The 25,995-nt window shown below is 44.7% G+C and overlaps 2 long non-coding RNA genes across 2 annotated transcripts; one reads left to right on the forward strand and one right to left on the reverse strand.

The window, feature by feature from the left end:
• Positions 1 to 693: 693 nt before the first annotated feature.
• On the forward strand, positions 694 to 8,630 carry LOC119379447 (uncharacterized). Its single transcript, XR_005181194.2, has 3 exons — positions 694 to 888; positions 2,733 to 2,883; positions 6,913 to 8,630. It is a non-coding gene; the product is annotated as an uncharacterized LOC119379447 (long non-coding RNA).
• A 2,992-nt stretch (positions 8,631 to 11,622) lies between these two features.
• Positions 11,623 to 20,785, reverse strand: LOC119379448 (uncharacterized). The gene is made up of 3 exons (XR_005181195.2): positions 20,532 to 20,785; positions 16,698 to 16,836; positions 11,623 to 11,769 (listed from the first exon to the last, which is right to left on the reverse strand). It is a non-coding gene; the product is annotated as an uncharacterized LOC119379448 (long non-coding RNA).
• Between the last annotated feature and the right edge of the window lie 5,210 nt (positions 20,786 to 25,995).

Genomic DNA, 25,995 nt, shown 5'->3' on the forward strand with positions numbered 1-25,995 from the left:
GCACACTAAATATATCTGAAGTAACGTTCTTACTCTCAGAATTGTTTGCTTATTAAAAACTGATCTTAGAAGTATTTGGTACCTTCGTAAGGACAATTTAACAGCATATATATAATGATGGCAGTCTTTTGATAACAGTAACTCCTTAAGAAAAAAAAAAATAAAAGCCAATTTTTGGCCCTTTGGTTTTGCTTCGAGTAACTGCGCGCTCTTAAATGAGCGTCTGGATCCACCACTGATCTTAGTGTGATCACGGCAGTGTCCAGACAAGAGACGACGTTGAATGCAATGTTTGGTCGGTTCAGAATGTTCCAGTCTCTGCCCAGACGAACAGAACGAAAACGTGGAGTTCATGCGGGAGCGCAAAATAAAAGGCAAGGCGCGATACTCCACCGATTCCTCCTGCGCGACATGCACCGTGCAGGCGCTCCGATGGACCGCAGCGCCCCCTGCGCAAGCATCCGTTGCGCGGACGCGGCCTTGCATGGGGACGGCGCGGAGACGGCAGACTAGCCAGTATATTCTAGGGACCGTAGTTTCATACAATACCCTAAGGGGCGATCGGAGATCTTTGTTCGTTGCGAGCGTCTAGAAAACGTACAAAATCCTTTTGTGTTCGACGGCTAGGTACCTAGGGAGAGAATCTCTAGGGATTTTCGATGGTGGCGCCGTCACATCTTGGCGTAGCTTTCTGGAACGCCGCCGCGAGTCATGCAGCACATGCAGCATTCGTCTTGACAACCATTTGACAACGTAGTCCGTGAACCGGTGTCCCGTAGCGACTTCGTCGTGACTGCCTCAGAGAACGTCTAGTACTGCCTTTGCTTGATTGACGGACGTCGAGGGCGAAACAGAGCGAAGGTGCTGCAATGCGCTGCCTTGCCACAAGTAAGTAGCGATCTCTGTTATTACGAGTTCTGCTCCGCTAGTCTGAAATGTCGGCGTACCTGTTACATTTACGTATCAGAGAGCGTGATCATATAGCTATGCTGCCGTTCTTACGTTGTGGATACGGAGCGTGATAAACATTTCGAACTGCGGCACAAGAGGTTCATCCACGATCGCTGCGCGAGCAGAAAAAAGTTTTCTGCGAAAGAACCGATCGTGTGTTTTCATGCACTACAGCCGCTACAGTTCGACATGATTAACTTGCACCAACTCGTCCAATGTTCGGCTTTGCGTAATTGATAACTGACACTATTATTAGAACAGTTTCTTCGCGCATAAAAGAAGCCTGATTGCCATGTCAAAGAACACATGGCTCTCACTTTGTGGCAGTTTCGCAGGTGTTCAGGTTTGAATGTCGAATTTGCTTGCATTATGAAGTGTCATCACGCTCCATGTTTCCAAGGGATTGCAGCTGCTTGCAAGAGGAAGCAGGCGCTCTTCGTTCGCTAGTTTGATACAAGTGCCACAGTTCACCAGACAGCACTTCAACGTGTTTAGTGCGCTCGCATTTGGTGTTGGTTTGTAAAAAGCCTTCTACGAATTGTAAGCTGAATTGTAAGCGTACTGACGGAAAATATAAAATGAAAGACGAGAAGCGTTCACTCTTTTTTTGTACAGCGTATCTCATATGCCTGCTTAGCTGCCCTTACGTAAGATTATGCGCCATGTAATGCTTATAAGGATTGTGAGAGTGATACTTTTGAAGTAGTTGCAATAAAAACCAAATGTAAATAAAAAAGGTATGACTATATACACAGCAGGATATATGCATCTTTATTTAGGGCATGAACAGCAAGAATGAGGTTAGCTCAAGCAACCAACTTTGCAAAAGGCCAATGGGTGCACAGTCTAGCAGCCTTACGCTTCCTGGAAGACCCTTGTGTAACATTGCTTGTCACTCACACCAGTCAAACTTGCTTATTGAATGAACGTGTCGTAGGCTAGACTGCTCTTCTGTCTGCTGTATGCTACAATAACATGGCAAACATGCTTTCTGTCTCCCCCGGATATAGGATTACAGCAACATGCAAGGGTGCAGCCGCCACTCTGGTGCAGTAGTGGTACTGTCCATAATGCACTATCCTTTCATAATAGCCCGAAGGTACTAGCCTACACATGGTGTTATCGACACTTGGCTCAATGCACAACCAAGGTCTATTGAGAATGTAATTAAGTGGTACCTCCACCATCCACACTTGATGTTGAAAAATTTCTTCTGCCTACGTACCGTAATATCCCGAGCAAGCGCCCCCTCCTTTTTTTCTGGATATTTGAAATATCTACAAATGGGACCGAGCAAGTGTTCCCCCCCTGCCTCCCGCCCTTTACACTGCTCCATTCCGTGTTTTTATTCGCGTGACAAGGGCTAATAACGACAGCAAATGCATGCCTATTCAAAAACGCATTTCATTGGAAGCACATGCGGCTCTTCCACCTCCATATTGAATTTTGATCCGTGACCGAGCAAAGGCCCCCCTCCAAATCTTGTCCGGTTATCTTTCACCGTGGGAGTGGTGCTTGCTCCGGATTTTACGGTATTGAGTTAAAACTCGATCTAACGAAGTGGTGAGGACACTTGAATTATTTCATTAAATCAGGAAGTTCGTAAAATCGAGAAGGGGATTTTTTGGCTCTTTGAAATCTAAAATTGTAACATATAACAACAACCAAAAGCTACCAGGCCATTGCTCTCGCGATTAATCTAATTGCTGCGCAGGTGAAAAGTCCGTGAGGCCGGCCTGAGGGTGGCTCTGACATGAGGCTCCCTTGTGGCCTATGTCCAGGTGATGCAAGCCAGAAAGACCATTACATGAAGCAATGATGGGCGATACATGGAGAACGAACGAAGTGATTGTGCGAGCAGGCCAAGTCAGAAAGTTGCAAGGAAGCTATTATTGCAACGAAACCAGCCACCGCCGCCTCTAGCACCATCCGGTACGTAAGAATGCCACTGACTGCTGAGTCCAGTGCTCCATGCAAGGGCACTGTGGAGCGTCCAGCCTCATCAAACTAATGCTATAGGGCTAAAGCGTTAGAGTGCACGCTTGAAGAAAAACCCATCTCTGCAAAATAAATGGAAATCACCACTTTTTACGCATTTATTTCCAAGAAAACTTTGTTAAATCGGGTTTTGTGGCCGAGCTAATTCATTAATTTCAGCTCTATGGGTATTTGCTGGGAAATCACAAAATACGTTGTGAGATCAGGAACTCCATAAAATTGTGTTTTGTTCGATCGAGTTTTAACTGAATTTCATTTCCTTAGGAAGCTACACATTACTTATATGTCTCTGCCTCTAGTCACAGAACTATATTTAAGTTGTCCCATGGGTGTGTGATGAATTTAAATGTCACGAACCATTTCTTTGCAATCAGGAAAGTTACCTGAAATATTGTAGGGTGAGCGAATTATTGTAAACATGCAGGAACTTTCTTTTCTGTCCAATACTTCGTCATTGAGGGACCATTGCAGCTATGTGCTGTCATGCTGCAGCTGCAGTGCGTTAGCAGTGTTCAGACAGGCACGTTGAATCCTGTTCCATGGGTCAGTGACCCTGGGATCAAATAAACTGTTATGAGTCACTGTATGGTACTGATGATTGCCTTTAATTTTCCATTTCATAAAAGTCAGCTGGAATGATATAGGGTGAGTGAGTCACTGCGGAAATGCAGGAATTTCCTCCTCTGTCCAATACTTCATGATTGAGAGATAATTGCAGTCGCAATGCGATGGCACTGTTTGGAAGCTGCTTTGAATCCTTGTCCAGTCTTCCCGTTAAGGTCCATGTTCAACTCTCTGGCATTTGGAAAAGCCCTCAGCTAATTGTGCCTTCAGTAAAAAAAAAATTAAGGAAAAAGTGAACCAAAGCAGACAGGTATAATTGGTTTAGAAAGTGTTCATTTGTACCACTGGCATAGCCAGAGGCATAGCCCCTTTGGTGTTGCACAGCTTTTCGTGCTTTCCTTCCGTCTGACTTTCTCAGGAGACACAGACAAATATGATCGTCACGACCCATAAATGTCTCTTCGATCACGGCCAGTACCCATAAGAGCCTTGGAGATTTCTCATTCATGATAAGTACGTCGTCTCCTACTTTTACTACAAGCAGTGCCATTGATGTGGTGAGCTGATTGTAGCTGTAAAATATATTCCTTGTGCCATCTCTTCCAGAAGGCATCAAGGCATGCTTTTCTTTGCCTCCAACGTCTTTGTAGTTCATCTTTGGTCAAACTAGGCTTTGTCTCCGTGATCTTGTCATCAGGAATGGAGACTGACCTTCGACCAATCAGACAATGAGCCAGTGTAAGCCGTGGCTCCTCCAGCTGACTTGGTATTACTGTCCACAGACAAGAGTGTACTATTGATTAAACTTCTGTCAACACGGTCTCTAATTCAACATAGTTCAGCAAGGCTGTCTTCCAGGCCTGTTGTAGTGCTGTCTTTACTGTACGTATCAGCCGTTCCCAGAAACCGCCCCACCATGGGGCGCAATCCGCTATAAACTTCCATTTAATTCCATTCTGCCTGAAGTACTGAAGTATGCGTTCATCTCGGACTGACTCACACATACTTCTTAGTTCCTTTGAAGCTCTGTGAATGGAGACAGAAAGCCATATGGGTCGTACATCTCAGCTTCTGCCTTTAAAACATTCCTCTTCGTTGTCTTCATGGATGCTACGAGCTGCATAATATTGGAGGTGTCAAGCCTTTACACGTCATGTTCAGGGTACTAAAGAACTCCCAGTAATTTCTTGTTCTTAGGAACTGTTAAACGAATATCTTTATTAATGCCTTCTCTTTCTTCACTGAGATGTTGAAGACTTGTGGAATTTGTCGTCCATTTACGCAGATGCATTTCTGCTTCATTGATAACATTAGGTGCATTATTGCAGACCAGCAAAGCTGCTTCCGCTGTGTCTGCTTCGGCCACAATGTCGTCGACATAAAACTGGTGTTTTAAACCGCTGGTCATCTCTTCGTGTTCTCCCGTGGTATTCTCAAAGTGATGATGAAGAGTGGCACTAAGAAGAAACGGGCTTGATGCGGCTCCAAATGGCACACGATTCATCCTCCATACGTGCGCGGGTACTTCTTCTGCAAAACCATTTTCTTAATATTCTCGTATCGCTTTGTCATACATGTCAACAACTCTTGGTCTTTGAGAAGCCCCCATCGGCAATGGAGTCATGATACAGGCGGTCCTGGCAGTTACGCCACATGAGAATTCGTGCCAAATTCCTGCATTACTTGCCCTGCACTGATAAAGCATGCATATCTGCCATGTGAAGGGGCATGAGTTATTTGGCACTTCGAAAGGGTGGTAATTCTGGTTAGTTGGTTGTCCTGTATCATAAAAAACAGTGCACAAACGGACAAACGAGTTGTCTCTTTGTGTTCATCCATTGTTTTTGCACTGTTTTTTACGAGTTATTTGGTACAATGTGGATGCACTGATAATGCATTTCTTCTACGGGCATTATTATTTTGACATGCCTCTAACAGTTGCAATAGAGGCCCACCCAAGTGCAAAGTAGGGGGGAGTGAAAAGTCTTTATTGTGTATGGGCCTATGGTTGAACTTTGGCTTGTACAGTGCCCTAGCTCTCTTAATTGACATACAGTCAGCGTAACAGCACCAATAAACTTTACCACTTTGTCTTTTTGCAGACTGCGGGAACACCATTATCTAGATTGGTACGAAAAGTATATTTATGTAGTCCTCTAAGAATATCATCTGAAACCTGCTTGTGGTTACATCAGAGTGTTTACAGGTGCTTGAAGCCCTTGAAAACAGTTGAAATTGAAAAGCACATTTTCACGGCCCTCAAATTCCTGGAATTGTTTTCTTTCTCGGAACACGCTTCAATTTCTTTGCATATGGTTTCTAATATTAACTATGGCAGCTGCAATGTATAGGTAAACGTTCATCAGGCCAACTCCGAGGGCACATGCCGTACTCCTGTTATGGCTCCCGCCCTGTGTTTAACCTGCCTTCACCACTGTTCATCTTCTACCATTCATTTAATTTCCTCACCTGGTCTACTTCCTCTCAACTTTCTTCCTGGTGACTTGACTTCACCTCCAGCACTTGTGCTATTTTTTTTCTCCTCTATATCTAACTCTGTATCTAACTCTATATCTAAATCTTCTAGCTCAAACAATGTCCACCGTCCTTATGCAGCCAAAGCTTTAATAAAGTGCTGTGTGTGAGCCAGACACCAATTTTGTATTCTTAATCTGTAAAGCTAACGATATTCATTTGGAAACATTGTTATTGCAAAAAGCTTCTACTTGGGATGCTGCTTTATATCCTTGAGAAACTTTCAGTAGTGATTTTAAAGTCCCTTGGAATTGGGCTATCGAAACCTGTACAAACCCTGCTACCTTCTCAGCCTAGAGTTAAAGGGACACTAAAGAGCAAAACGATTTTTCTCATATTAGTAAACTACTCTTTCGCAATACCAAAAACACCACGCTTGCTGTGAGAAAACACGCAAAAACAAAATGTGGGTGGTGACGCCACCTTGAAGTTTCCGCACCATTTGCCATGACTGCGCCTACTAGGGACTACGTAGATCCTAATCGGTAAAAATGAAGTACATTGTCCTCTGAGGGTGCCATAGACTTAACATACCAAGTTTGGGGTAATTTTGTTGAGCCAATGGTGCCAAAATACGATAAATACACTTTAAAAACTGTGACGTCACGTGGGGAGATTTTGGCATGAAATTTAAAAAATGAAACTTTGAACTCGATTTTCTCCTCTATTAATAAACCTATGATGGCGAAATTAATGACATTAGTGTTCTCAGAGCGCAATTCATCCATCTAAACCGATTCATTGTTTTTCTTTAGTGTCCCTTTAAACTAATGAACAGTTTTTGTGATTCACATTTATGAGAATGAATGCAATAGGGTTTTCAGCTGTACTATAGTGTGCAAAATACAACCTTTATTTGTGCAGGTGCCCGTGCTGCAAGTTCAGTCGTAACCCCTGTGGAGGGGGACCGACCCCATGGAGAAAGTAGGGGCTGACGAGCTGCGTTTAAGTATGCTTTGCTGGTGCTTTTAGCTATTTCAAAAGACACAAGAAGTGGCCCGACATCACTTGGCCATAGGCTGCTCTTCCTCATCTCAATGAGCATAGCTCTTGGAACACTGGCTCCGCCAGAAAACTAGCCATAAAGTTCAAGGTAAAGTTTTTAAACCATGTACTTTTTGTCATCTCATGTGAGCTGCCATACACACATAGATGAACCTTTGTTGTTGCTTGGAGGTAGACTTCATGCTTCTCTCCCAGCAGCCCAGCTCTCTTCTCTTTCTATTATGTATTACTTTTCTTTGATTTATGCTTTAATGACCAAAGTATGCATGCTCACTCCCTGCGTGTGAAGGAGAAATGCACCGGTGTTTAAACACCATAAAAGGATGCAAAAAGTTAAAGGACCCCTTGTGACTTTTTTTACTGTAATTTGTAGCCTTGTGTCTGGAAATGCCGAAATTGAGTGAGTCATAAATGCTCTGACATATCGTATAATTAATGCTAGTGTGTCTAATTCTCGCCACTTTCAGCTTCATTTTGAAACACCCGCCTGAGATTGTAAGAAACTACTTCCCCACAGCGGGGAAGCACCTAGGACATTGTGCGCTAAAGGTTTGATGACATTGACAGCGCAGTTTTTAAATCGGGGGCCCCGCGCGCGATAAAGAATGAAACGATGTGGGTGCTTCGGTATGAGGTAAGCCGGTTAAGTGCATGTCCCCTCAGGAAAATGAAAAGCATTCCTGGCTTAAGCAGCCAAAACCACCCTGAGAGCAGCCCGACAACTGAGCGAGAGGGACGAGAAACAATAGCCCTCGTCAGGTGCCAGTTGTGGTATTGTGTGCATCCTGTCCATCTTTTGTGACGTCAACAATACTGGCTTTTCTTGTGGAACGTCACACGGGGCCTTCATCTATTTCATATTAGTGGAGGTGTCGCGAGGTGCTGCCAACTCGGATGAGCACTCACGCTTACTTTAAAACCAAATTAAAATATCTTAAAGGTAACGTTTGCCACTATTAATTGGCCAGAAGTGCCCACGCGTGCAGGACAATCAAACAACACAAACATCTCGAGGTCTTGCTTTTGCTGTCAGGGGCCCATTAAACGGAACTAAAAGTATGCAGAGGGGACAAGAGCCGTACGGGTCCACCCTATGTGTTTTTAAAACCTGTAAATGATTTAAAGTAGTACTGTGTATTCTACTTTAGGAGACCGGTAAGCAGTCATCATACTTGCAGAAAAACTTTTTTTCATAAAAACGTTACCAAGCTTATGTTGAATGCACTAATCTTTCTTTGATGGAAATGATTTCAGTAACATTATTTTGTCACTGTATAACCATAGCGGTAGCGATCTTGCCATGCTTTCTTTTGTTCTTCAGCTTTCGAATAATATTCTTCTATGTAGGAGTGTGTTTTCCCATCAGAGACTGATGCTGGGACTGTTGGTACATAGTTCAAAATGTACGTAGGGAAGGAGGAATTGTACAAGCACAGACACCCAGTGTGTGTGTGCATTCCATTACTTCCTCTTGTGTAAGACTCCTTGAGGCTGAGTGTTGTTCTTTCAAACTCTTTTAGTGAAATTGTATGAGCTATGTTTATTGCACAAAAATAAAGCAGTCTTTATAACTGAAATCTTGACTGTCTCAAATGAAATAATTTCACTTTTCACACAGCTTAAAATTTTATTTAACTACGAAACAAAAAGGGGGCGCCGACCATTCTAAACAGAACATTTATGACGTTTCGACTTCCAGCATGGAAGCCTTGTTCACGATGAATACATCATCAGAAGTGGCTCGTTTTATTTGGAAGACGAAACATCATAAACATTTTGTTTGGACTGGTCTGTGTCTCTTTTTTATTTCAAATGTACCCTCCTAGTCAGACTGGATTCCGCCATGATCCCGACTTCAAATGTCATTTAACGTACCAAGTAAGTGCTCACTGAACAGCAACATCTTGTGTTGACAAGTGTGTAGAAGACTAGGAGTGGCACAGTCATCATTAGGATCTATTCAGTGTGTTCTAATAAAGGAAGATGTCGATGGAGGGCTTCACCATGGGGACAGCGGCTCATCGTTTTTTCTTCAATTGTGTCTTTCTCCATAATACATTGAGAGCCAATCTTTGAGATAGAGACTTAGGACAGAAAGCTAGGGCTATTTCTGAAGTGTAGTAGCTTGTAATGTTTTAATTGTCATAATCTTTCACAAGTGGCAAAAATTGATTTTCTTAATGAGTGGGACCTTTAATCTTTGTTTTTGCAATCACAAAAATCACAATTTTTTTTGCAATCACACACAAAAAAAAGGTACAAAATCGAATTTTTGAACTTCGCGCCGAACCCTACTACCGGTCAGTCAGCATGACGTCACTAATCGATTTTATTTTTTTTTTATCTACGGCTGGTTTCTGCAGATCAAAATGTTACGAAGCCTCAGCGAGAGTGGAAAAGCGCGAGACTATCTTTGTTCCACACCTTGAGCTCAGCCAAATAACCCAGAAGTATGTTACACAGTAGTAAATGTTTCCCATGGAGAAAGTATGTTACACAGTAGTAAATGTTTCCCATGGAGAAAAAGTTCTCTATTTTATGCATTTATGATTGGCGCCCGCAAATGACGGATCGATTGAAGGCGCTTAAAAATCGCGATTTCGGTTTCGGTTTCTGATTGCGTGAAGCGCCACCTGCTTCCTGCTGCAAGCGTCATGGCGACTTCCTGTTTACTTTTCTGGCTCCAACGCGTGCGTTCAACTTCCAAACTTCTGCGCTGTTCTACGTGACATTGTGAAATCTATATGGATATATACGTGGTGGTCATACGTAGCACCACCCGGAGCATCAAGCACCAATATTTGATATGCGACACTTTGCCTACTGGTCGTCAGAAGGTAAGCAAAACGCCACTGCATCCTGCACAAGCTTGCGCGGCCCGCGTGGTAAGGCGAATATGTAGTGCTTCTACTGCTACCGCTGCCCTTGCATTTGGGAATGACGCTTTCCTGCTTTAATATCGCGTTAACTATAGCGACCAAGGCCTGCGTGTTTAATGTGGAAGAGCGTGAGCTGCGCATACACGGACTTTAGAGAATAGACGACGCATCGTGTTTTCTGTTCTCGTTCGAAACATGTCCTCAGTTCTCGATCGATTTCAACGAACTAGAACTTTCTGTCCGGATTTTTAAAACGATATCGCATTTGTTCTTCCGCATGGTCACAAATAGGCACCACATGGAAAGAAGTGAGATAGTACGAATGAAATTGCTCTCCAAGAAAAGGTGGACAGAAATATGGGCTTCAGAGCAGTGTGCATAGATTGCAATATTTAAAGTATACCAAGACGATTTAGACAACCTGTAGTCACATGAACCTGGCCACACAGCATTTGTACAGAATCGTCTCTCGTCTCAGGGTATCATTAACGTCTATCGCTCATCCTTTACAAGTTAAATGCGGCCGCCGTGGCCGGGATTCGTTCCCGCGCCCTTTGGATAACCACACCACCGTGGCGCGTCTCTTTGATGGGGTCCTTCTATGCCAAACGTCCGCGACATTGCACTCGTACTTCTCAAGATTCTGTTCTAAAAATCGTGGCCAAGCTTTTTTGTGCAATATTCGGCTTCCTTCATGAAACTGTCATTGTAAGAAAATTTTTTTCTGTGTCCTTGGGAGGGATTTGAACGTTGCCATAGTGGTTGCTAGAAAAGGAATGGTGATTTCTTATTTCCTCCCATTGCGTCCGCTATTCAGTCTCGCGATATGCTTTGTGGTGAAGCAAAAAGGCCATTCTGCGTCCATTCTGAGAATTTTTAAAAAATTCTACAATGTATATCAACACAATACAATAACACCACATGCCAGGATAGTTGCCAGTAAGTGTGTCAAAAAAGTATGGAGGTCGATGACCGAGAAGTTTCAAAGAATAAGGGGTGTGTCAAAAAAGTATGGCGGTCGATGACCGAGAAGTTTCAAAGAATGAGGGGCGCAAACATAGAAAAATGTGTAAATGGGGTGTCGCACCACCCATATACACAGAAATACGAATAGACCACATCGAAGTCCAAGTACCAAATTGCCAGACGAACTTTTTTGATTCAATTCTGCCAAAGACAGCATCTGAATAGAACCACCTCCTCGCCTTTGTCGCCAATAACCCAGACCATTAATCTTTTCAAGCTGCCTTGCTTAACATTGTATAATGTACATGTATTAACAACTCTCCTCTGTAACGCTATTTGGAATTGAGAGTGAGTTAAAGAAATGCATGACTTATGTTCAGGCACATGCAGTTTGGTGATGCAGTCAAATTAAAATTGCACTTGTTTCGAAGGGTGTACAAAGGAAATTTGATTCTGAAAGTTTAATTATAGTGATTTTTGTTTTAAGTGAGAAAAATTTATGTTGAGCATGTGCCGCGTCCTTGGACGGCAGCTCGTAAGTCCGCTTCCTTGGGGCAAGGGAAAGATGCAACGGCCACACAAGTGGCAAGATTTTATGCTGCTTTGTGTATTTCTATGCTTTGACAAGCATTCATAGGCTTTCTGCAGTGCCACCAATCCGCCATGTTTCAGATGGTTTGTTCAGAAATATACTGTTATAGTATAATAAAAGTATATAACAAGCACTGGGGATACACTTTAATTCTTTTTTGCAGCTCCTATAAACGTGACTCGCACATCCGCAGGTCGTCCTTTGGCTGCATCCCTTGGAAGCACATAAAATGAGCATTGCGAATGACGCGTCTACTGCTTCCTTGTCATACAGGAGAGCCTGTAAAAAAAAGTGAGAGCGATAAATATATAAAAGGACAGTGCCGCCTTACAATTACTGTGCTGAAGTGAGTGCCAACAAAAGCTGCACTAAGTGCAAGGCTCGTTCTTAAAAGGTGTTAAAGGGGTACTGACACGAAAAATTTCAGTTGTTTTTTTTTGCGTCAAATGCGAGGCCAAGCCCTCAAGAGCCTACAAACGGTAGTGCTAAGCGCAAGTGCACCCTGAAAAAGTAATTACAATATGTTTTTAAAAGCTAGTTTCGGTTCCTACTGTACCCTGATGTCACAACACGGTATGAGCTTCTCGTCACGTGCTTGCACAATATATAGTGACGTTTCCACGGCTGCTCAGCACCGTGGCTCCGTTGACGACGCACAAGCGGCCATTTTGAACGTTTCGCTGACGCACAAGTGGCCATCTTCGAAGTGTTGGTACCTGACGTCATCACAACTAGCCAGACTGCTGCGTGAAGTCACCAGAATTAGTACTGTAGCCTGACGTCAAGCTAGTGTCGGTGTCGGTAGGTGCGCCATGGAAAAAGTTACTTTCACATAAACATAAAATATCTGATCAGCCTTTGCTGAGCTTCACACTTGCTCAGAGGCGTCTCTGCATACAGGAGATTTGTATGGCGGAGTAAACTCACCTTCAAAAAAAGGCGTCAGTACCCCTTTAAGCGCCGGTTACACACACAAGTCAAAAGTTAAGTATAAAGTTCGTCTTTGAATGTGGCAGTTAGTGAAGAGAAAAAAAAAACTGGGGGCAGCTACGTACTATTGGCACGAAGACTGAGGAAACAAAGCTGGTGGCGTTCCCCTCCTCCTCACCCTCTTTTCCCTTTCCACCCCTTGCTATAGTGTACTATTAAGGAATATGCTATGCCTCACCGGTCTCCCCTCCTCCTCACACTCACTTCTGTTTCCCTTCCCTTTTCCATACTATTGGGCATGAGGCCCACCAGTGGAAAAGCTGGCGCCACTGTCAACGTGACAGATAGACATGATCAGCAGTAGCATTGTCTGCTTAGGGAGCACCGACATGTGCTGAAAACAATATTTTTGAATAGCACCTGCGCTGCAATTTTGACTAAATGAGGAGTTCTCCCGCTTCAGCTGAGCACTTGACAACACTTGAAAGCACAGCAATATGAAAACGTGAGCTTAGTAACTTCGTAACGTACTCGTTACTATTTCGGAACTGTAACTGCTGCCGGCCAATTCGTCTGCTGAGCGCCTATTTAACGTATAGGTGCGGACGTATTCACTAAGAGAGGCAATCTTTACGATGACAGCTTTGAAATGCAGCTGTTGCTTAAATTCCACAAGAACTTGTGGAAACTTCTCCTTACAGTAATCTGTACGGTAACTTTGTTTTCAAAAAGGAATGTGCTTCTTTCGATCGGCAACTGTGGGTACACGTTTCTGTAGTTAAATTTTTCCACGAATGAGGCTGATCTTGAACACTTTCACATAAACGCTCGCAATTCTCGCGGCAATTATACAGGTTGTGATGTTTCTTTATGAAGAGCGTTGATGATAAAATCTTTTGTGCAGTCACACTGCGAAAAAAGTTCGGCATATCCCTCGCCTTGTGGGAATCGGTTCCATGCAAAGCAGTCAGCGAGTAGCTGTGCGTGCTGCATTTTTTGGCTTTGAGCCAAGGAATATAAATGTAAAGCTTATTAGACTGCTTGAAAAGCAGAGCTAACACTGGAACCGCCATTAAAATTATCCCGACATGATGCCTGAATCATAGGAGTATATAAGTATTGCTTATTGCCTTGTTATAAAATTAGATAGCCAGCACTGCAACCACAACTGACCTTGCACCGACATTACGCCTGTGTTGGGTTTTTTTTTCCGAAATCAGTTTCAAGACCTGGCGTAGCTCTGTGGTAGAATACTTGACTGCCACATTGAATGCCTGGGTTTGATTTTCTGCTGGGGTCCTGATTTTTAATGTTTGAATTCGTTAGGTCAACGCTGCTGATATCGGTTTTTCTTAACGCACTCTCATTTAAATTACCAATGTCTGTTCTCGCCGTTCCTGGGTTGATATATACTGTCAGTCACCCGTGGCACATACCCGCATACTGCAGCCCGTGGTATACGGGCGTGTACCACACGTATGTAGAGGAAAGGGTTTGACGACGTATGCGAAAGGATTTTAACATTATTCATGTCATGACCAGACTATCGTGTTCGTCAAATTCTCTTACCCTCCGATGCCAGTTTTGGCCCACACTAAGTTAGAACACCAGATGTAGGTAGCTAGATAGATAGATAGGTAGATAAGTATACATAGAAACGTTCAAAGTGCCTTTGGTTCGCTAAGAAATGCTTCACATTTAAAATGGCTTTACCATGTGTCACGCGAGTTAGAAGCCATCACATCTAACTGTCCAGGCGACTTTAGGTAACTATACTCTTGCCAAGGTACGATACATTTGTCCAACTTATTCTTCTTAAATCTGTACTTCACGTAAAATTGTCATTTGGGCTAGAAGTTTTATGTAAATATATAAACATCAGCTTTATAAAATTGTTACTTGGGATTCCTGCAGCAATAATGCAGTGATTAATATTTATGACCATGAAGTAACAACAAAAGTAACGTCCGTTACTTTTTTTCGGTAAATGTAATGGTAACACGTTAACTTTTTAAGAGGTAACGTAGGGCGGTAACACGTTCCTTTTTTGTTAGTGTAACGGGTAACGTATTTAGTTACTTTTTCTCAGTAATGCCTACAACACTGACAATTATAGATGCTTATTTATGCTACGGCTGCGTCATCGCTTAATTGAGGCTTCATTCTCGTATGATCTATTTATTTATACAGACGGACCACTGTAAGAGTATATTTCTTTTGGTGAATTCCATTGGCAGATTCGGAGCACTTCCGGTAGCAGTTTTTCTGCTCCATTCAGAGCAAGTCCGTTCCATTGGCGGATTGAGAGTGCTCCCTGTATGTTTCATTGGCAGATCTGGAGCAGCTCCCGCTACTCCTAGAAAAGCGGCGGATTCGACCGGAAGTCGCAAGCTCCCAGCGCGTGCACGCAGAGCGTGGCGTACCGCATGCGCGATGCAATGTGCTGTCTGACCGCACCCATTTTCTCCGCTCGCGCCCGTGAAGGCGAAAACGGCGCAAAACGCAAGGAATGCTGGGCGCTTGCGAAGCAAATGTGCGCTAGCGGCCCCTACCATTTGCTCTGGCGGGGCCCTCGTGTTCCATTGACAGATTTCCTTCGGTTGCTCTCCGCCGGAGTGGAGTGCTCCGGCGCAGAGTTCGTCGGCCACTCCGAATCCACCAGTGGAATTCACCATTCAGAAGCGTGAAAATCTGGGCCGGTTAGTTCATGTTTAGGTGCGAGGAAACCAGCAAAACTCAAAAACAAGGACGATAGAAGAAGGCACATTCAAGCACACACCATCGCCGGAAACGGTGTGTGCTTGAATGTGCCTTCTTCTATTGTCCTTGTTTTTGAGTTTCGCTGGTTTCCTCGCACCTAAATTCACCATTAGGGATTGCCCACATTTCATGCAAGAAGATTGTTTGGGGATGCCCCATCACGGCGACCGCTCGCAATGTGCACTCACTGTACAATTTAAACAGATAGCGCCTGTAAGCAACCCTGTGCTTTCTTTTCATCCAAAATTATTATTTTGATTGTAAAAACTTCTTTCGTTTGAAAGTATCCACAGAAATGTCCGTTAGGGCTTCCACGTGATGTTTTCACAGAGCGCCGATAGCGAAACCGATGAGGAGTGCGCCGGCATTATCCTACCTAGAACGCAAGTGCGGTGCATCCGATAAGAGGATGACTCCATAACTCCTCGCCTCCAATACTATACAAGACTGTTGTGCTATGCTTTACGCTCTCCGCTCCTCCTAACATCACTCCTTACCCTCACTTCCTTTCCCACCCCGTATTATACTATACTATGCAAAGCTATGCTATGCTAGAAGCTGCTTGGCACATATCCACTTTTTGTGGCACATACCTGTAGAGTTTTTGCTAACACCTCACAGTGGAACTTCTTTCACAAGTAACCATCGAATGGCTTCTTTGAAGGAGTTTATTGCCTCACGAATCAACCGCCCCAAAAATTTTTTAAATCAGTGCGTACGAGCGGAGTTAGAGATTTGTCGCACGCTGTAATTGCTTTCTCTCTCATCCCAAAACAAGCCCACTGGAAGCTAAGCAGGGGAGGGATGGCACAGGGGAAAGAAGTTACATCATCTACACGTCATGACTTGGTGCACTTTTTCTTTTTCTTTTCGGACGCATCGTGAGTGCATGCGCAGGCACGTTAACTATGCAGCTGACGATGCTCAAGTCAGCTGACAGCCCGTGAATTTGGGTATATGGCATAATTTGTAGAAAGAAGAGGGAACGATTTCTAGCTGACTTTCAGAATTAATGGTAAATTCCAGGCCTTGTGCTGCGCTATAATGTTTGGCTCGCGTGCTCTCAGGAGCCTCGACTACCGATCGGCAGTGTTTTCTAACCATGCCGAAAAAGTGTTTCAGGGACCCTTTTAAAGAACTTCGCTGTTGAAAAAAAAAAGGAAATAGCAGGGGGACAAGCTAGGAGAGTGCTGCCCTCACTTGTTCCTCTCCTAATTCTTTCTTTTTTGATAGTGCCAAGTCACCAAAATATTATGGTTTGTTTAGACGATGATTGCCTAGCAGATAAATGCACACACACATACAGCAGAGGAATGAGCAATTATGATCGAGTTAAACAGAGTGACTGTTAATATGAGGCTGCTAGAAACCTGCTTTCACTTGTGGAGCTGATGTTCAGCCTTCATTTCTGTGGTTGGTGCATGAAGACTAGGACTGTGTTTTGTTCTATCTAGCACAACTGAGCAACCTTGTACCAGTGCATGCACGTGGCCCTGTTTACATGAAAGTGTGTTCACCTTTGCAGCTCGCAGATGTTGAACAGCTGATGGCGCAAGGAGAATGCCAATATCTTCCTTGTACATTTCAAAACAATTCTTGAACATGTAATTCCCGTCCAGAAGTGTTGCGTCCTTTAGTCATCCTACTGTGTTGCTCCTGAAATGCAATAAAAAGTACAATGTGAAAATTTGCTCTGGTGTCTCTAATTAAAGACATTATTCAGACTGCATGTTCAGACTCCAAAACTTTCATATTGACCAAGCATATTCACTGAACCAAGTGTGCAAGGGGTCCAAGAACAAATAACTTCCAAGATTGGCAACATTTCAGTCCATAATCAGAACAGGCATTCCAACTATTTCTCAAGGTCGTGAATTAAAACCGTGATTTGTGTTAAATTTGACAACAGCAGCATGCTTGGGCACATGGTGCATGTTGATGTTGGGCAGCAGCTCGTTATGCGCAGTTTTTAGCAAATCTTTAACATTAATTTTTATGCACATGGCTGTTCAGCGACCATACGTAGTAGTGTAATAGGGTTTCACTGGAGAACAACGGATGCCCCACAGTGGTGGGGCTGCAGATGTTTACAGCCAGCCACTTTTGTGATGTGCAGAATGCTGAAACGAGCAAATACATTTGTTTTCTCAACAATGCCTGTGCATTGATTGATTGTGCCACTTAAAGGGGCTGACAACCAATTTTTAGGGCACCTATCTTCTTTAGCACAATGGAAAGCTAACTGGTCAGATTGTCTAGCCTTGGAATGGTAACGTGGAAAACGCCGTGAAACATTTTTAATCAGAATTTTTCTATCTGCGGCGAATATGAACTCTTAAACACACTTGACAACACATGCTGCAAACAATGAATCCGAGAGCGGTTTGTGTTTTAGCGCGAAGCTTTACTGCGCATGCGTGCACTCTGCGCGCATGCGCCGCGGCTGGACATGGGCCACTGGCGGCTGCGAAGGCAGCGCCGCTTTTCACCATGCAACTTCTTTTACCTCGTAGGCAGCATAGAACTGAGCGGGGATAGATAATAATATGCATACTCTAACTTTGAGGACCAATTATGGCGTGCATGACAGCATCACACTACGTATACGTACAGAAAAGTGACCGACTTCATAATCCAGCTTCAAGGCTCTTCCGCTAGGCTGCGCAACATAGCGGTTTTTGTTACTTTTAAGCACGATTTAAAAATATAAATCCTACTCGCAACGCGAAAAGGATGCCGGAATCTGTCACTATATTTCACGATCTTTTCATTTTTACCAGGATCTAATAGCACGTTCTGCCCAGTTGTCGGTCCCTTTGAAGGCCCCCTGACAACACAACTTCAAAGCCAAAATCTTCTGTGTTCCATTCTCCCGCATACATAGGTAACTCAAACCATGTATTACTGGTGAACATAGTCTTAAACGCATTTTAATATGGTCTCAAAGGAAGCGCAAGTGCCCGAATTGGTGACAACTTGTGACCACATTATCAGTATGATGCATTTAGTGGCTACTCAGGCCCACTGATAATTCACCTGTTCTACGAGCATAGTCGACATCAATGACGGACAAGCTTGCAGGGCGCACAACGAGGGCTATCGTCATTCACCTCTCTTGCTTTATTCTTGGGCTGCTTTCTAGGTGCTTCTGGATGCTTACACCAGTGGTATTTTAAACATTGCAAGATATAAACAAGCATTCCAATAGTGGTGAGGTTTTTTTTGTTCCCAAGGGGGGCTGTGAAATGGGTGCCCTGCTGGCAGCTGTACTTTAGTAAACAAAATTCAACAGAAGCTCCCTCGTCAAGTCACCTGCTCAAGAAACTCAACCACCTGAACGGAATGGAGTCACTATTTTAGCACTTTACTTCTTCTCATGCTGGTAATAAATTGCTTGTATCTAAAAAAAAGGATTTGGAAAAGTTTCCAAGTCACTGTGGTATGTGCGTAAGGTGATTATGACAGTGTACAGCTTCATATTCGTTGTGTGACTGTCAGCAGATTATCTTGGAACGTCTCTGCTAGGTACACAACAGTGAAGTTGCTAAACGAAGTTTGCCACCTAAACATGCGGAATGAAAATAATGCTTATGGAGATTAGACGCAGCAGTCTCTAATACAACATATGTGTCACTGCTGCTGGCCCTGGAACAACTGTAAAATAAGCATTACAACAGCTGTAACTTGCAACAGTATAGTATAATAACAGTAATAGTCACGGAACTTTTATTTGGCAGCGAGCATCGCCTGCCTGTGTTACAACATGCTCCGTGTTGACATGAGCTGCGTGACAGTGAGTATCGCAAATTTTTTTTTTTCTCTGACACCATTGATGCCCTAGCTGAGCTGTGCGCCACCAATCTAGCAGGTGGTGACTTGTAAAGCTGACACATCGTGCAAGGCTTGTAAGCCATCTGGCAAGCGGGGTTGCTTCAGCTCATTGCTGCAGTGGGCATCTTGCTCTCGCTATCCACTCAACCTTCAAAATTGGATAGCACAAGATTGAACAGGTCCTGTGCATCTGTGTTCCTTCTAAGTCTTGTTCGATTTCCCATTATGCAATTTTGAAGATTATGAGCCAACTAGCCTATCAACGTATTTTGTTTGTTATCCACCCAACGCCCGCAGGATCCACGTGTCTGCGGCTGTAGCTTCACCCCTGGAGACACAAACACTTTGCCCGAGTTTAGGCTGATCGGTGATCGTTCCCATATACCTTTTGTTTGTCCGCATGCTTTTGGAGATGGTCACCGTACAAGAGAATATAAGAACAGCTGGTAGTGTGGCGGCACATTGCAGAGCAGATCTTCCACACACTTGGTCTCTGTTGCCTGACGGCGCGTGCTCGATGGAGCTTGACCTGTCGAGTGCGCGTGACGGTTGGCTGTTTGACAAGTTGAGGAGGCAAAGCAGGATCGAGGAGGGTGTCACTATAATTGCTTGCAGCTGCCTTGGTATGCTGTGCATGGCTCAATTCATGGTGCAAATGATTTGATGATGATGTAGAATAAATTCTTACAAAAAATTTCAAAGACAGTTTCAGGGTCTCTTCAAAGTCAAGTTTACTTGGCTCTTATCCTATACGAAATTATCTTCGTGAATACTTTGTACAATGATGAGGCTGACATGTCTAGTTTAAATTCTTTTATGTCTCCATTTTTTTTGTATTAGTAAAACATTGGCGTTTTTCCAACTCTGTTACATTCGAATTTTTGCATCTTGCCGTATGACCGTGTGCGGTACGGCGTCACTCTGCGTACCTTTTTTGGGCACTCCAGACAAGCGTGATTCATACTGTAAGACATGTTTCGGTACACAAAACTAGTACAAGTAATGGCGAAGTTAACGAAACATCGCCCTGCGCACTGTTAGAATAAAATGATAAGTCGTTCTTTAGCTGTTTCTTTTTACAAGTACCAGGTTTTCAAACGCCCCAGTCGGCCAACAGGATTATTCATTACCGCAGTACAACGAATCTAAGAACTTGCCTAGGATTAACGATAAGGGAGTGCCCTTACTACTAGTCGATGAGATAATATCAGTAGTGGTTATCACTTACGCAAAGCCGAACATTGGACGAGTTCGTGCAAGTTAACCATGTCGAACTGTAGCAGCTGTAGTGCATGAAAACACACGACCGGTTCTTTCGCAGAAAACTTTTTTCTGCTCGCGCAGCGATCGTGGATGAGCCTCTTGTGCCGCAGTTCGAAATGTTTATCACGCTCCGTATCCACAACGTAAGAACGGCAGCATAGCTATATGATCACGCTCTCTGATATGTAAATGTAACAGGTACGCCGACATTTCAGACTAGCGGAGCAGAACTCGAAATAACAGAGATCGCTACTTACTTGTTGTGGCAAGGCAGCGCATTGCAGCACCTTCGCTCTGTTTCGCCCTCGACGTCCGTCAATCAAGCAAAGGCAGTACTAGACGTTCTCTGAGGCAGTCACGACGAAGTCGCTACGGGACACCGGTTCACGGACTACGCTGTCGAAACGAAAGCTGCACGACTCGCGGTCATCGTCGTCGGTACAGAGACAAGATACGAACGCGCGAACATACATGCACACGTGGAACAGATGGAAAGCCGACACCGGTCGACCGGTCGGCGAAGCGAAGCGGCGTTCCAGAAAGCTCCGCCAAGATGTGACGGCGCCACCATCGAAAATCCCTAGAGATTCTCTCCCTAGGTACCTAGCTTTCGAACACAAAAGGATTTTGTACGTTTTCTAGACGCTCGCTTGTTCGTTCGCGTTCGTTCTGCGGTGCCTACGTCACAAAAGTGAGAGGAGGCGCAGCTCTCCCGCCTAGAACATAATCTCCTAGTGACGCGCCCAGGAGGCAGGGACAATAGGCCGGTTGAAGCAAACGCCAGTAGACGCCACTGGTGGCGTTGCTGCGCTTTTTTCTAGTCGCGGAGCCAGTTCGCGCCGGTTTGGGCCGGTTCAGACGCGCTTTGCAGCTGCTTGCCTCGTGCGCGTCCCCTGCGACGCTGCGTTCAACGTCGTAGTTCTTGTGAAAAAAAAAAAACATGGTGGATTACTTTTTTTTTCTCCGGACGCTTACATGTGGGATGCTTCCATGTAGTACGTCTCATTGCACGCCGTAAAATGAGGTAAGGAAACGCCGGAATAATCTTGTTTAGCTGCGTTTCTGTAACCGAGAATAAATCACGAAAAGTTTGCCACCATGAATATGCGTCCGTCGAGGCCGTTATTTCATCGTACGCCTTCTGGCATAGCAACCCAGCGTATACGTTGCTGAGCACTTCTGTGTAGTTTGCGATGAGCATGCGATTTAAATGTTGTGCCAGGTATTGCGCAATAGAAGCAAAACATGCAGAGTTACTCATATGATGAGTTTGTGTAAATGGATGATAAGAAAATGCGAACAGATACTGCTGTAGGCGATGTCCCGAACTGCAATGAATCCGCCGGTCTGCGGCATTTACGCTAGCAGACGACTAGAAAAAGGCGCAGTGGCGGCGCCTGGTGGCGTCTACACAAACGGGCACGCGCGCGCGCTCCTTCTCAGACGCGTCACTAGGAAATTATTCTAGTACACTATTACAGTGTTCACTGAAGTTAGCACAGCCGAACAAGGGAGCGACTGCGTAGCGCTCCTGAATTCCGCTTGGCGGCGCGACAGTCTATGGGCATTGCGAATACCGGCGCCCATTAAGCAACCCCAGGTTGTCGAATTAAATTATCCGGAGTCCTCCACTACGGCGTCTCTCATATAACCTGAATAGATTTGGGACGTTAAACCCCATAAACCAATGAATAAACATTTCCCGCAATTATTACATGTATCTTGACTGTAATAAGCGGCGCAGCCAGGGGTGCGTTCGGTATTTCTATGCCCACCCTCCTTCCGGAAATTAAACTTCTCGTCAAGCCCCTGCTGTCAATAAATCAGCTTTCCCGAACTCGGTGCTTCGGAATTAGCTGAATACTATTATAAAAAATCAGTTAATGAAAGTGATAAAAGATACATTTATAGAGTACAACAGGTCATGTCAAAAATACGCCTAAATCGCGTGTTTAATTGAAATGTTTGCGGGTTACTTCAGTATTTACAATTACACACCAACCTCTGAAGATTTTCAGGAAAATTGAGGCATTTCGAGCTGGCTTTCATGAATTCCCCATTAATGATTCTTTAGAAAACCAGCGAAAAAAGACGCACACACGAAGGAAGGAATCACAACACCACGTTAGACTTACAACTGACATATACGTGAATACCACAATGGCCTGAAACAACCAAAACAGCCAACACATGCACCATGCATGCTCTCAGCAAAGTACAAAGAAAAAAAGACAAAACACCATATTTGCCCTAACTTAATGTTTGCATCTGTTGTCGCGGGTTTTCTGAAGTTTAGTATGAAGAATTGACCCAGCAAGCAGCACTTCTACAGCACATTCGTTCATTAATTTATGCTTTGTCTGGCAGCCTTTTATGCCGCCTGATCATGCTGAGCCCAACATTTCCGCGGTCATTTGTTTGTCCTATTGCCGCTGTACAGCCCGGCATAAAACATGTCGGCATTGAGGACGCGTAACACGCGTAACATCTTTTGCTGCGTATTACAAAATCCGGAATCTCTGTTCGTCAATACAACGCAGTGACGCATCTGATCCGGCGCGCCGATACGGTAGCAGCCATAGCAGCGGCCGCACCGGCGCACCTCGCTGAAGCCTACAGCGCCACTCGCCGCCTCCGCTCGCGGCGGAGCCGCGCAACAGAGCCGAGTTTTCAAACTGAAGTAGTTCTAGAAACGTTGGTCGTGGGTGGGTGTTGGCAGAGAAGGCAAGGTCCATTCAAATCATAGAGTTTCCTAAAATGACCTAGAGGGAACTCTGGCGCTGCGATCGTTCAGCCACCATGGGAATGATGGGTAGTACACGGCTTTGCCTAGTCTTCGTGCTTGTGGGCTTCGAACGCACTTGTGGCTTTGTTTATTGCTATGTTTTGGTTTTCTTTCGGATAAAAGAATGGATCGTTGTGAACTTCGTTACCAGATTTGAATCAGTGAGCCTAAAGAAGTTAAAGTGGTGAAGTGAAACTGCTGATTTTTGCTGAACTTCGTTTTGCGACAAAGCGGATGCAGGCGACGCGGAGCCAAACGGAGCCGAAAGAACGAAGTTTAGACAAATCCGTGTACTACCCATGATTCCCATGCTGGCTGAAGCGCGATGCATTGCAGCTCCCATAGACACTAGCGCCAGAGTTCCCTCTAGTAAGTATTGTAGGAAACTCTATGATTCAAATAGGTCGCGAAGCTTCGGGAGAAAAACGGTTCAGAACCTATTGCCAACGACACCAGCAGGGGAGTTATGGGTACTGCGATTGAAGCGCGACTATGTTTGGAGGGAACAAACACTAATAGCGAAAAACCAAGTTTTATTCAAAGGTAAAGCAATCTTTATGTTTTACAAATTATATTTATTTCCCGAACAATATTACGTAGGTGCAATGTGTCAAGATTGTACGACAGTGTTTAATTCTTACGAAAAACCTTTTTCTTAGCGCCCCCTGAGGAGAGGCGCACGTCATTGCCATTTAGTGCAGCTATGGTGGCACAGTGCAGCCCTTGCGGTGCATGGAAAGGCGCGCTCGTAAGTTCGTCTTCGGCGACACGCCCCCTCAGGTGTTCTGGTGTTTCGCACTTGCATGCGTTTTGTGAATTATTGTGGTGAGAATTTCATTCTGGTGTGCGCGAAGTTGCGAGGTGCGTTTGATCGTTGGTGAACGTGTTGGCTACGGTGTTCAACGGACAACGGCACGAGGCGGCTAACATTTCACGCCGAACGCTTTCCTCGGTACTCGTGGAAACGATGTGGTGTTCCAAGGATGCAGTAGCAACACGCGTACGCCTGGCGAGCCCTCTCTTCTAGATAAGACACCGGGGCAACGGTTCGGAGTAGTGTGCTTGCTGGATTTTCATGGATCAGTATTCTTTCTGCCCAGTTTCCTTCGTGAACATGCGGTGCCTACCATATTTCCTGTTATCGGTGAGCAGATCGCTAAGTTATCTGTCGCGCTACAATCACTACATTTCGCATGTCTTGATACGTTACACGTAAGGTTAATTTATCGAAACAAAAGGCAAAACATAGTGCACGTAGTGTACGCACTTTTTGTACTTATTATGATATTTGTTGCTCATTGTGTAGGGTGTGTTAAATTGCGTTATTGTGATGATTGAATAAAACTGAAATATCATCATTTTGGCGTCACCAGGCGTCATTTATTCTCGTTAGAACTGAAGGACACATGCAATGCGCTCTTTTTAAGTCCCCTGCGCATGTGCGAAGCAAATAAGCAACGCTGCAAACATGAGAGGTACGCTGTTGCCTACGTTATTCACGCCGTGGATGATGACACCAACGCAGAATAAAAGCTCAGAGAATAAAGTTTCCTGGTAAAACCAAGGCGAATTGCACGACGCTACACTTAAACACCGCTGTTTAGTCACGGCTCGATATTAGTTTAGCTAGCGTTGCCTTCAAGCGCATTCGCCAAGGGCTTGCCGGCTCGCCATAGCGCGAGTCCTTAGCGACCAGGGGCCTAAGAAAAATATTTTGAGGTCAAATTCCGCGCTAGTGCCAACAAAATGACGTCACTTTTTACCGGATATTGCGTCACATCCGCTTTATTTTTTGTTCCGCCGGAAGTGTTCCCTCCTCACACAGATGGCGCTAAGCCCCATGAGCAGCTGATGAGCAGCCATTTTCTGAACGTATGGGCTTCTATGGAAGCTTCGCTACCATTTACATTTACCTTGGAGAAGGCACTACTGGTGTTGGTTTTGAGCGTGAACTGTGTGTGCGCGAGAACCGCCTCTGGCCGTGGTGTAACCGTGGCCGTGGGGACGTGGTCGCGTTGTGTAGAGTGTTGTAGAAAGTTGTTCATGTGCAAGTTGTTGCCGCTTTTGTTTCTGCGATGTCCCCGTGTTCAGTGGACCGACGCCAAATCTATAAGCAACGATAACGAGCGTGAGATAAAGGCCATGTGTTATGCGATTTGTGAATGTCTGTAATAGTAGTGGTTCTTGATGGAAAGGAAGAACGGAGTGTCTAGCGCGTTACGTGTAGACGTAACTATAGGAGCCGTTGCAGTTACGTCTGGACGTAAGAATAACAAATCTTAAAGTTACGTCCAGCGTGAGATTAGACGCACCGAAACGATCGGCTCTAGTGGCGCAGCGGGCTAGTTCGTGTTAGTCACTGGAACGGGAAAAGTACCGCGACCGTCGTGCGCGCCGCCATATTTGGTCCAGCGCCGCCGAAGCTGCGGCGGTACGGTGTTGATTTCACGTGGAGTAACGCATGTTTTACGCATTGCGTGCGATTTTGCAGCCCTGAATGAAGCATACCGTTGTTCTCTCACTGATTAGGAAAGAAATAGCGGCAGTTTTCACTTGCCTACATGCGCACGCACGCGTACTAACGCGATAAAGAAATGCGAACTGCGCGGCATTTACGCGCTCGGCTGTCTGCATTTATTAAAGGAGTACTGACACGATTTTGAAGTGCAGCAAAACGGACGTTTTTGGTTTCCTTGGCATGTAGTGTTAACGCTCTCCCCACACCGCATCCGGGAAACACGTATAAATATTTAAGTTTGATTTTAAAGTTTTCATCTCCCAGCATCTGCAAGGCAGCTTCACCGCATGAAGAGCCCTATGACGTTTCAAGTCAGCTCACTTGGTTTGCGAAATCTGGGTTCTGCATGCAGCCTAAATCACAGAAATCGCTGTCGGAGGCACTGGACGACAGTTCACTCATCATGAACCACGTTCGA

This window comes from Rhipicephalus sanguineus, chromosome 1, assembly GCF_013339695.2.
Source record: "Rhipicephalus sanguineus isolate Rsan-2018 chromosome 1, BIME_Rsan_1.4, whole genome shotgun sequence".
In the NCBI taxonomy this organism is placed as follows: Eukaryota; Metazoa; Arthropoda; class Arachnida; order Ixodida; family Ixodidae; genus Rhipicephalus; species Rhipicephalus sanguineus.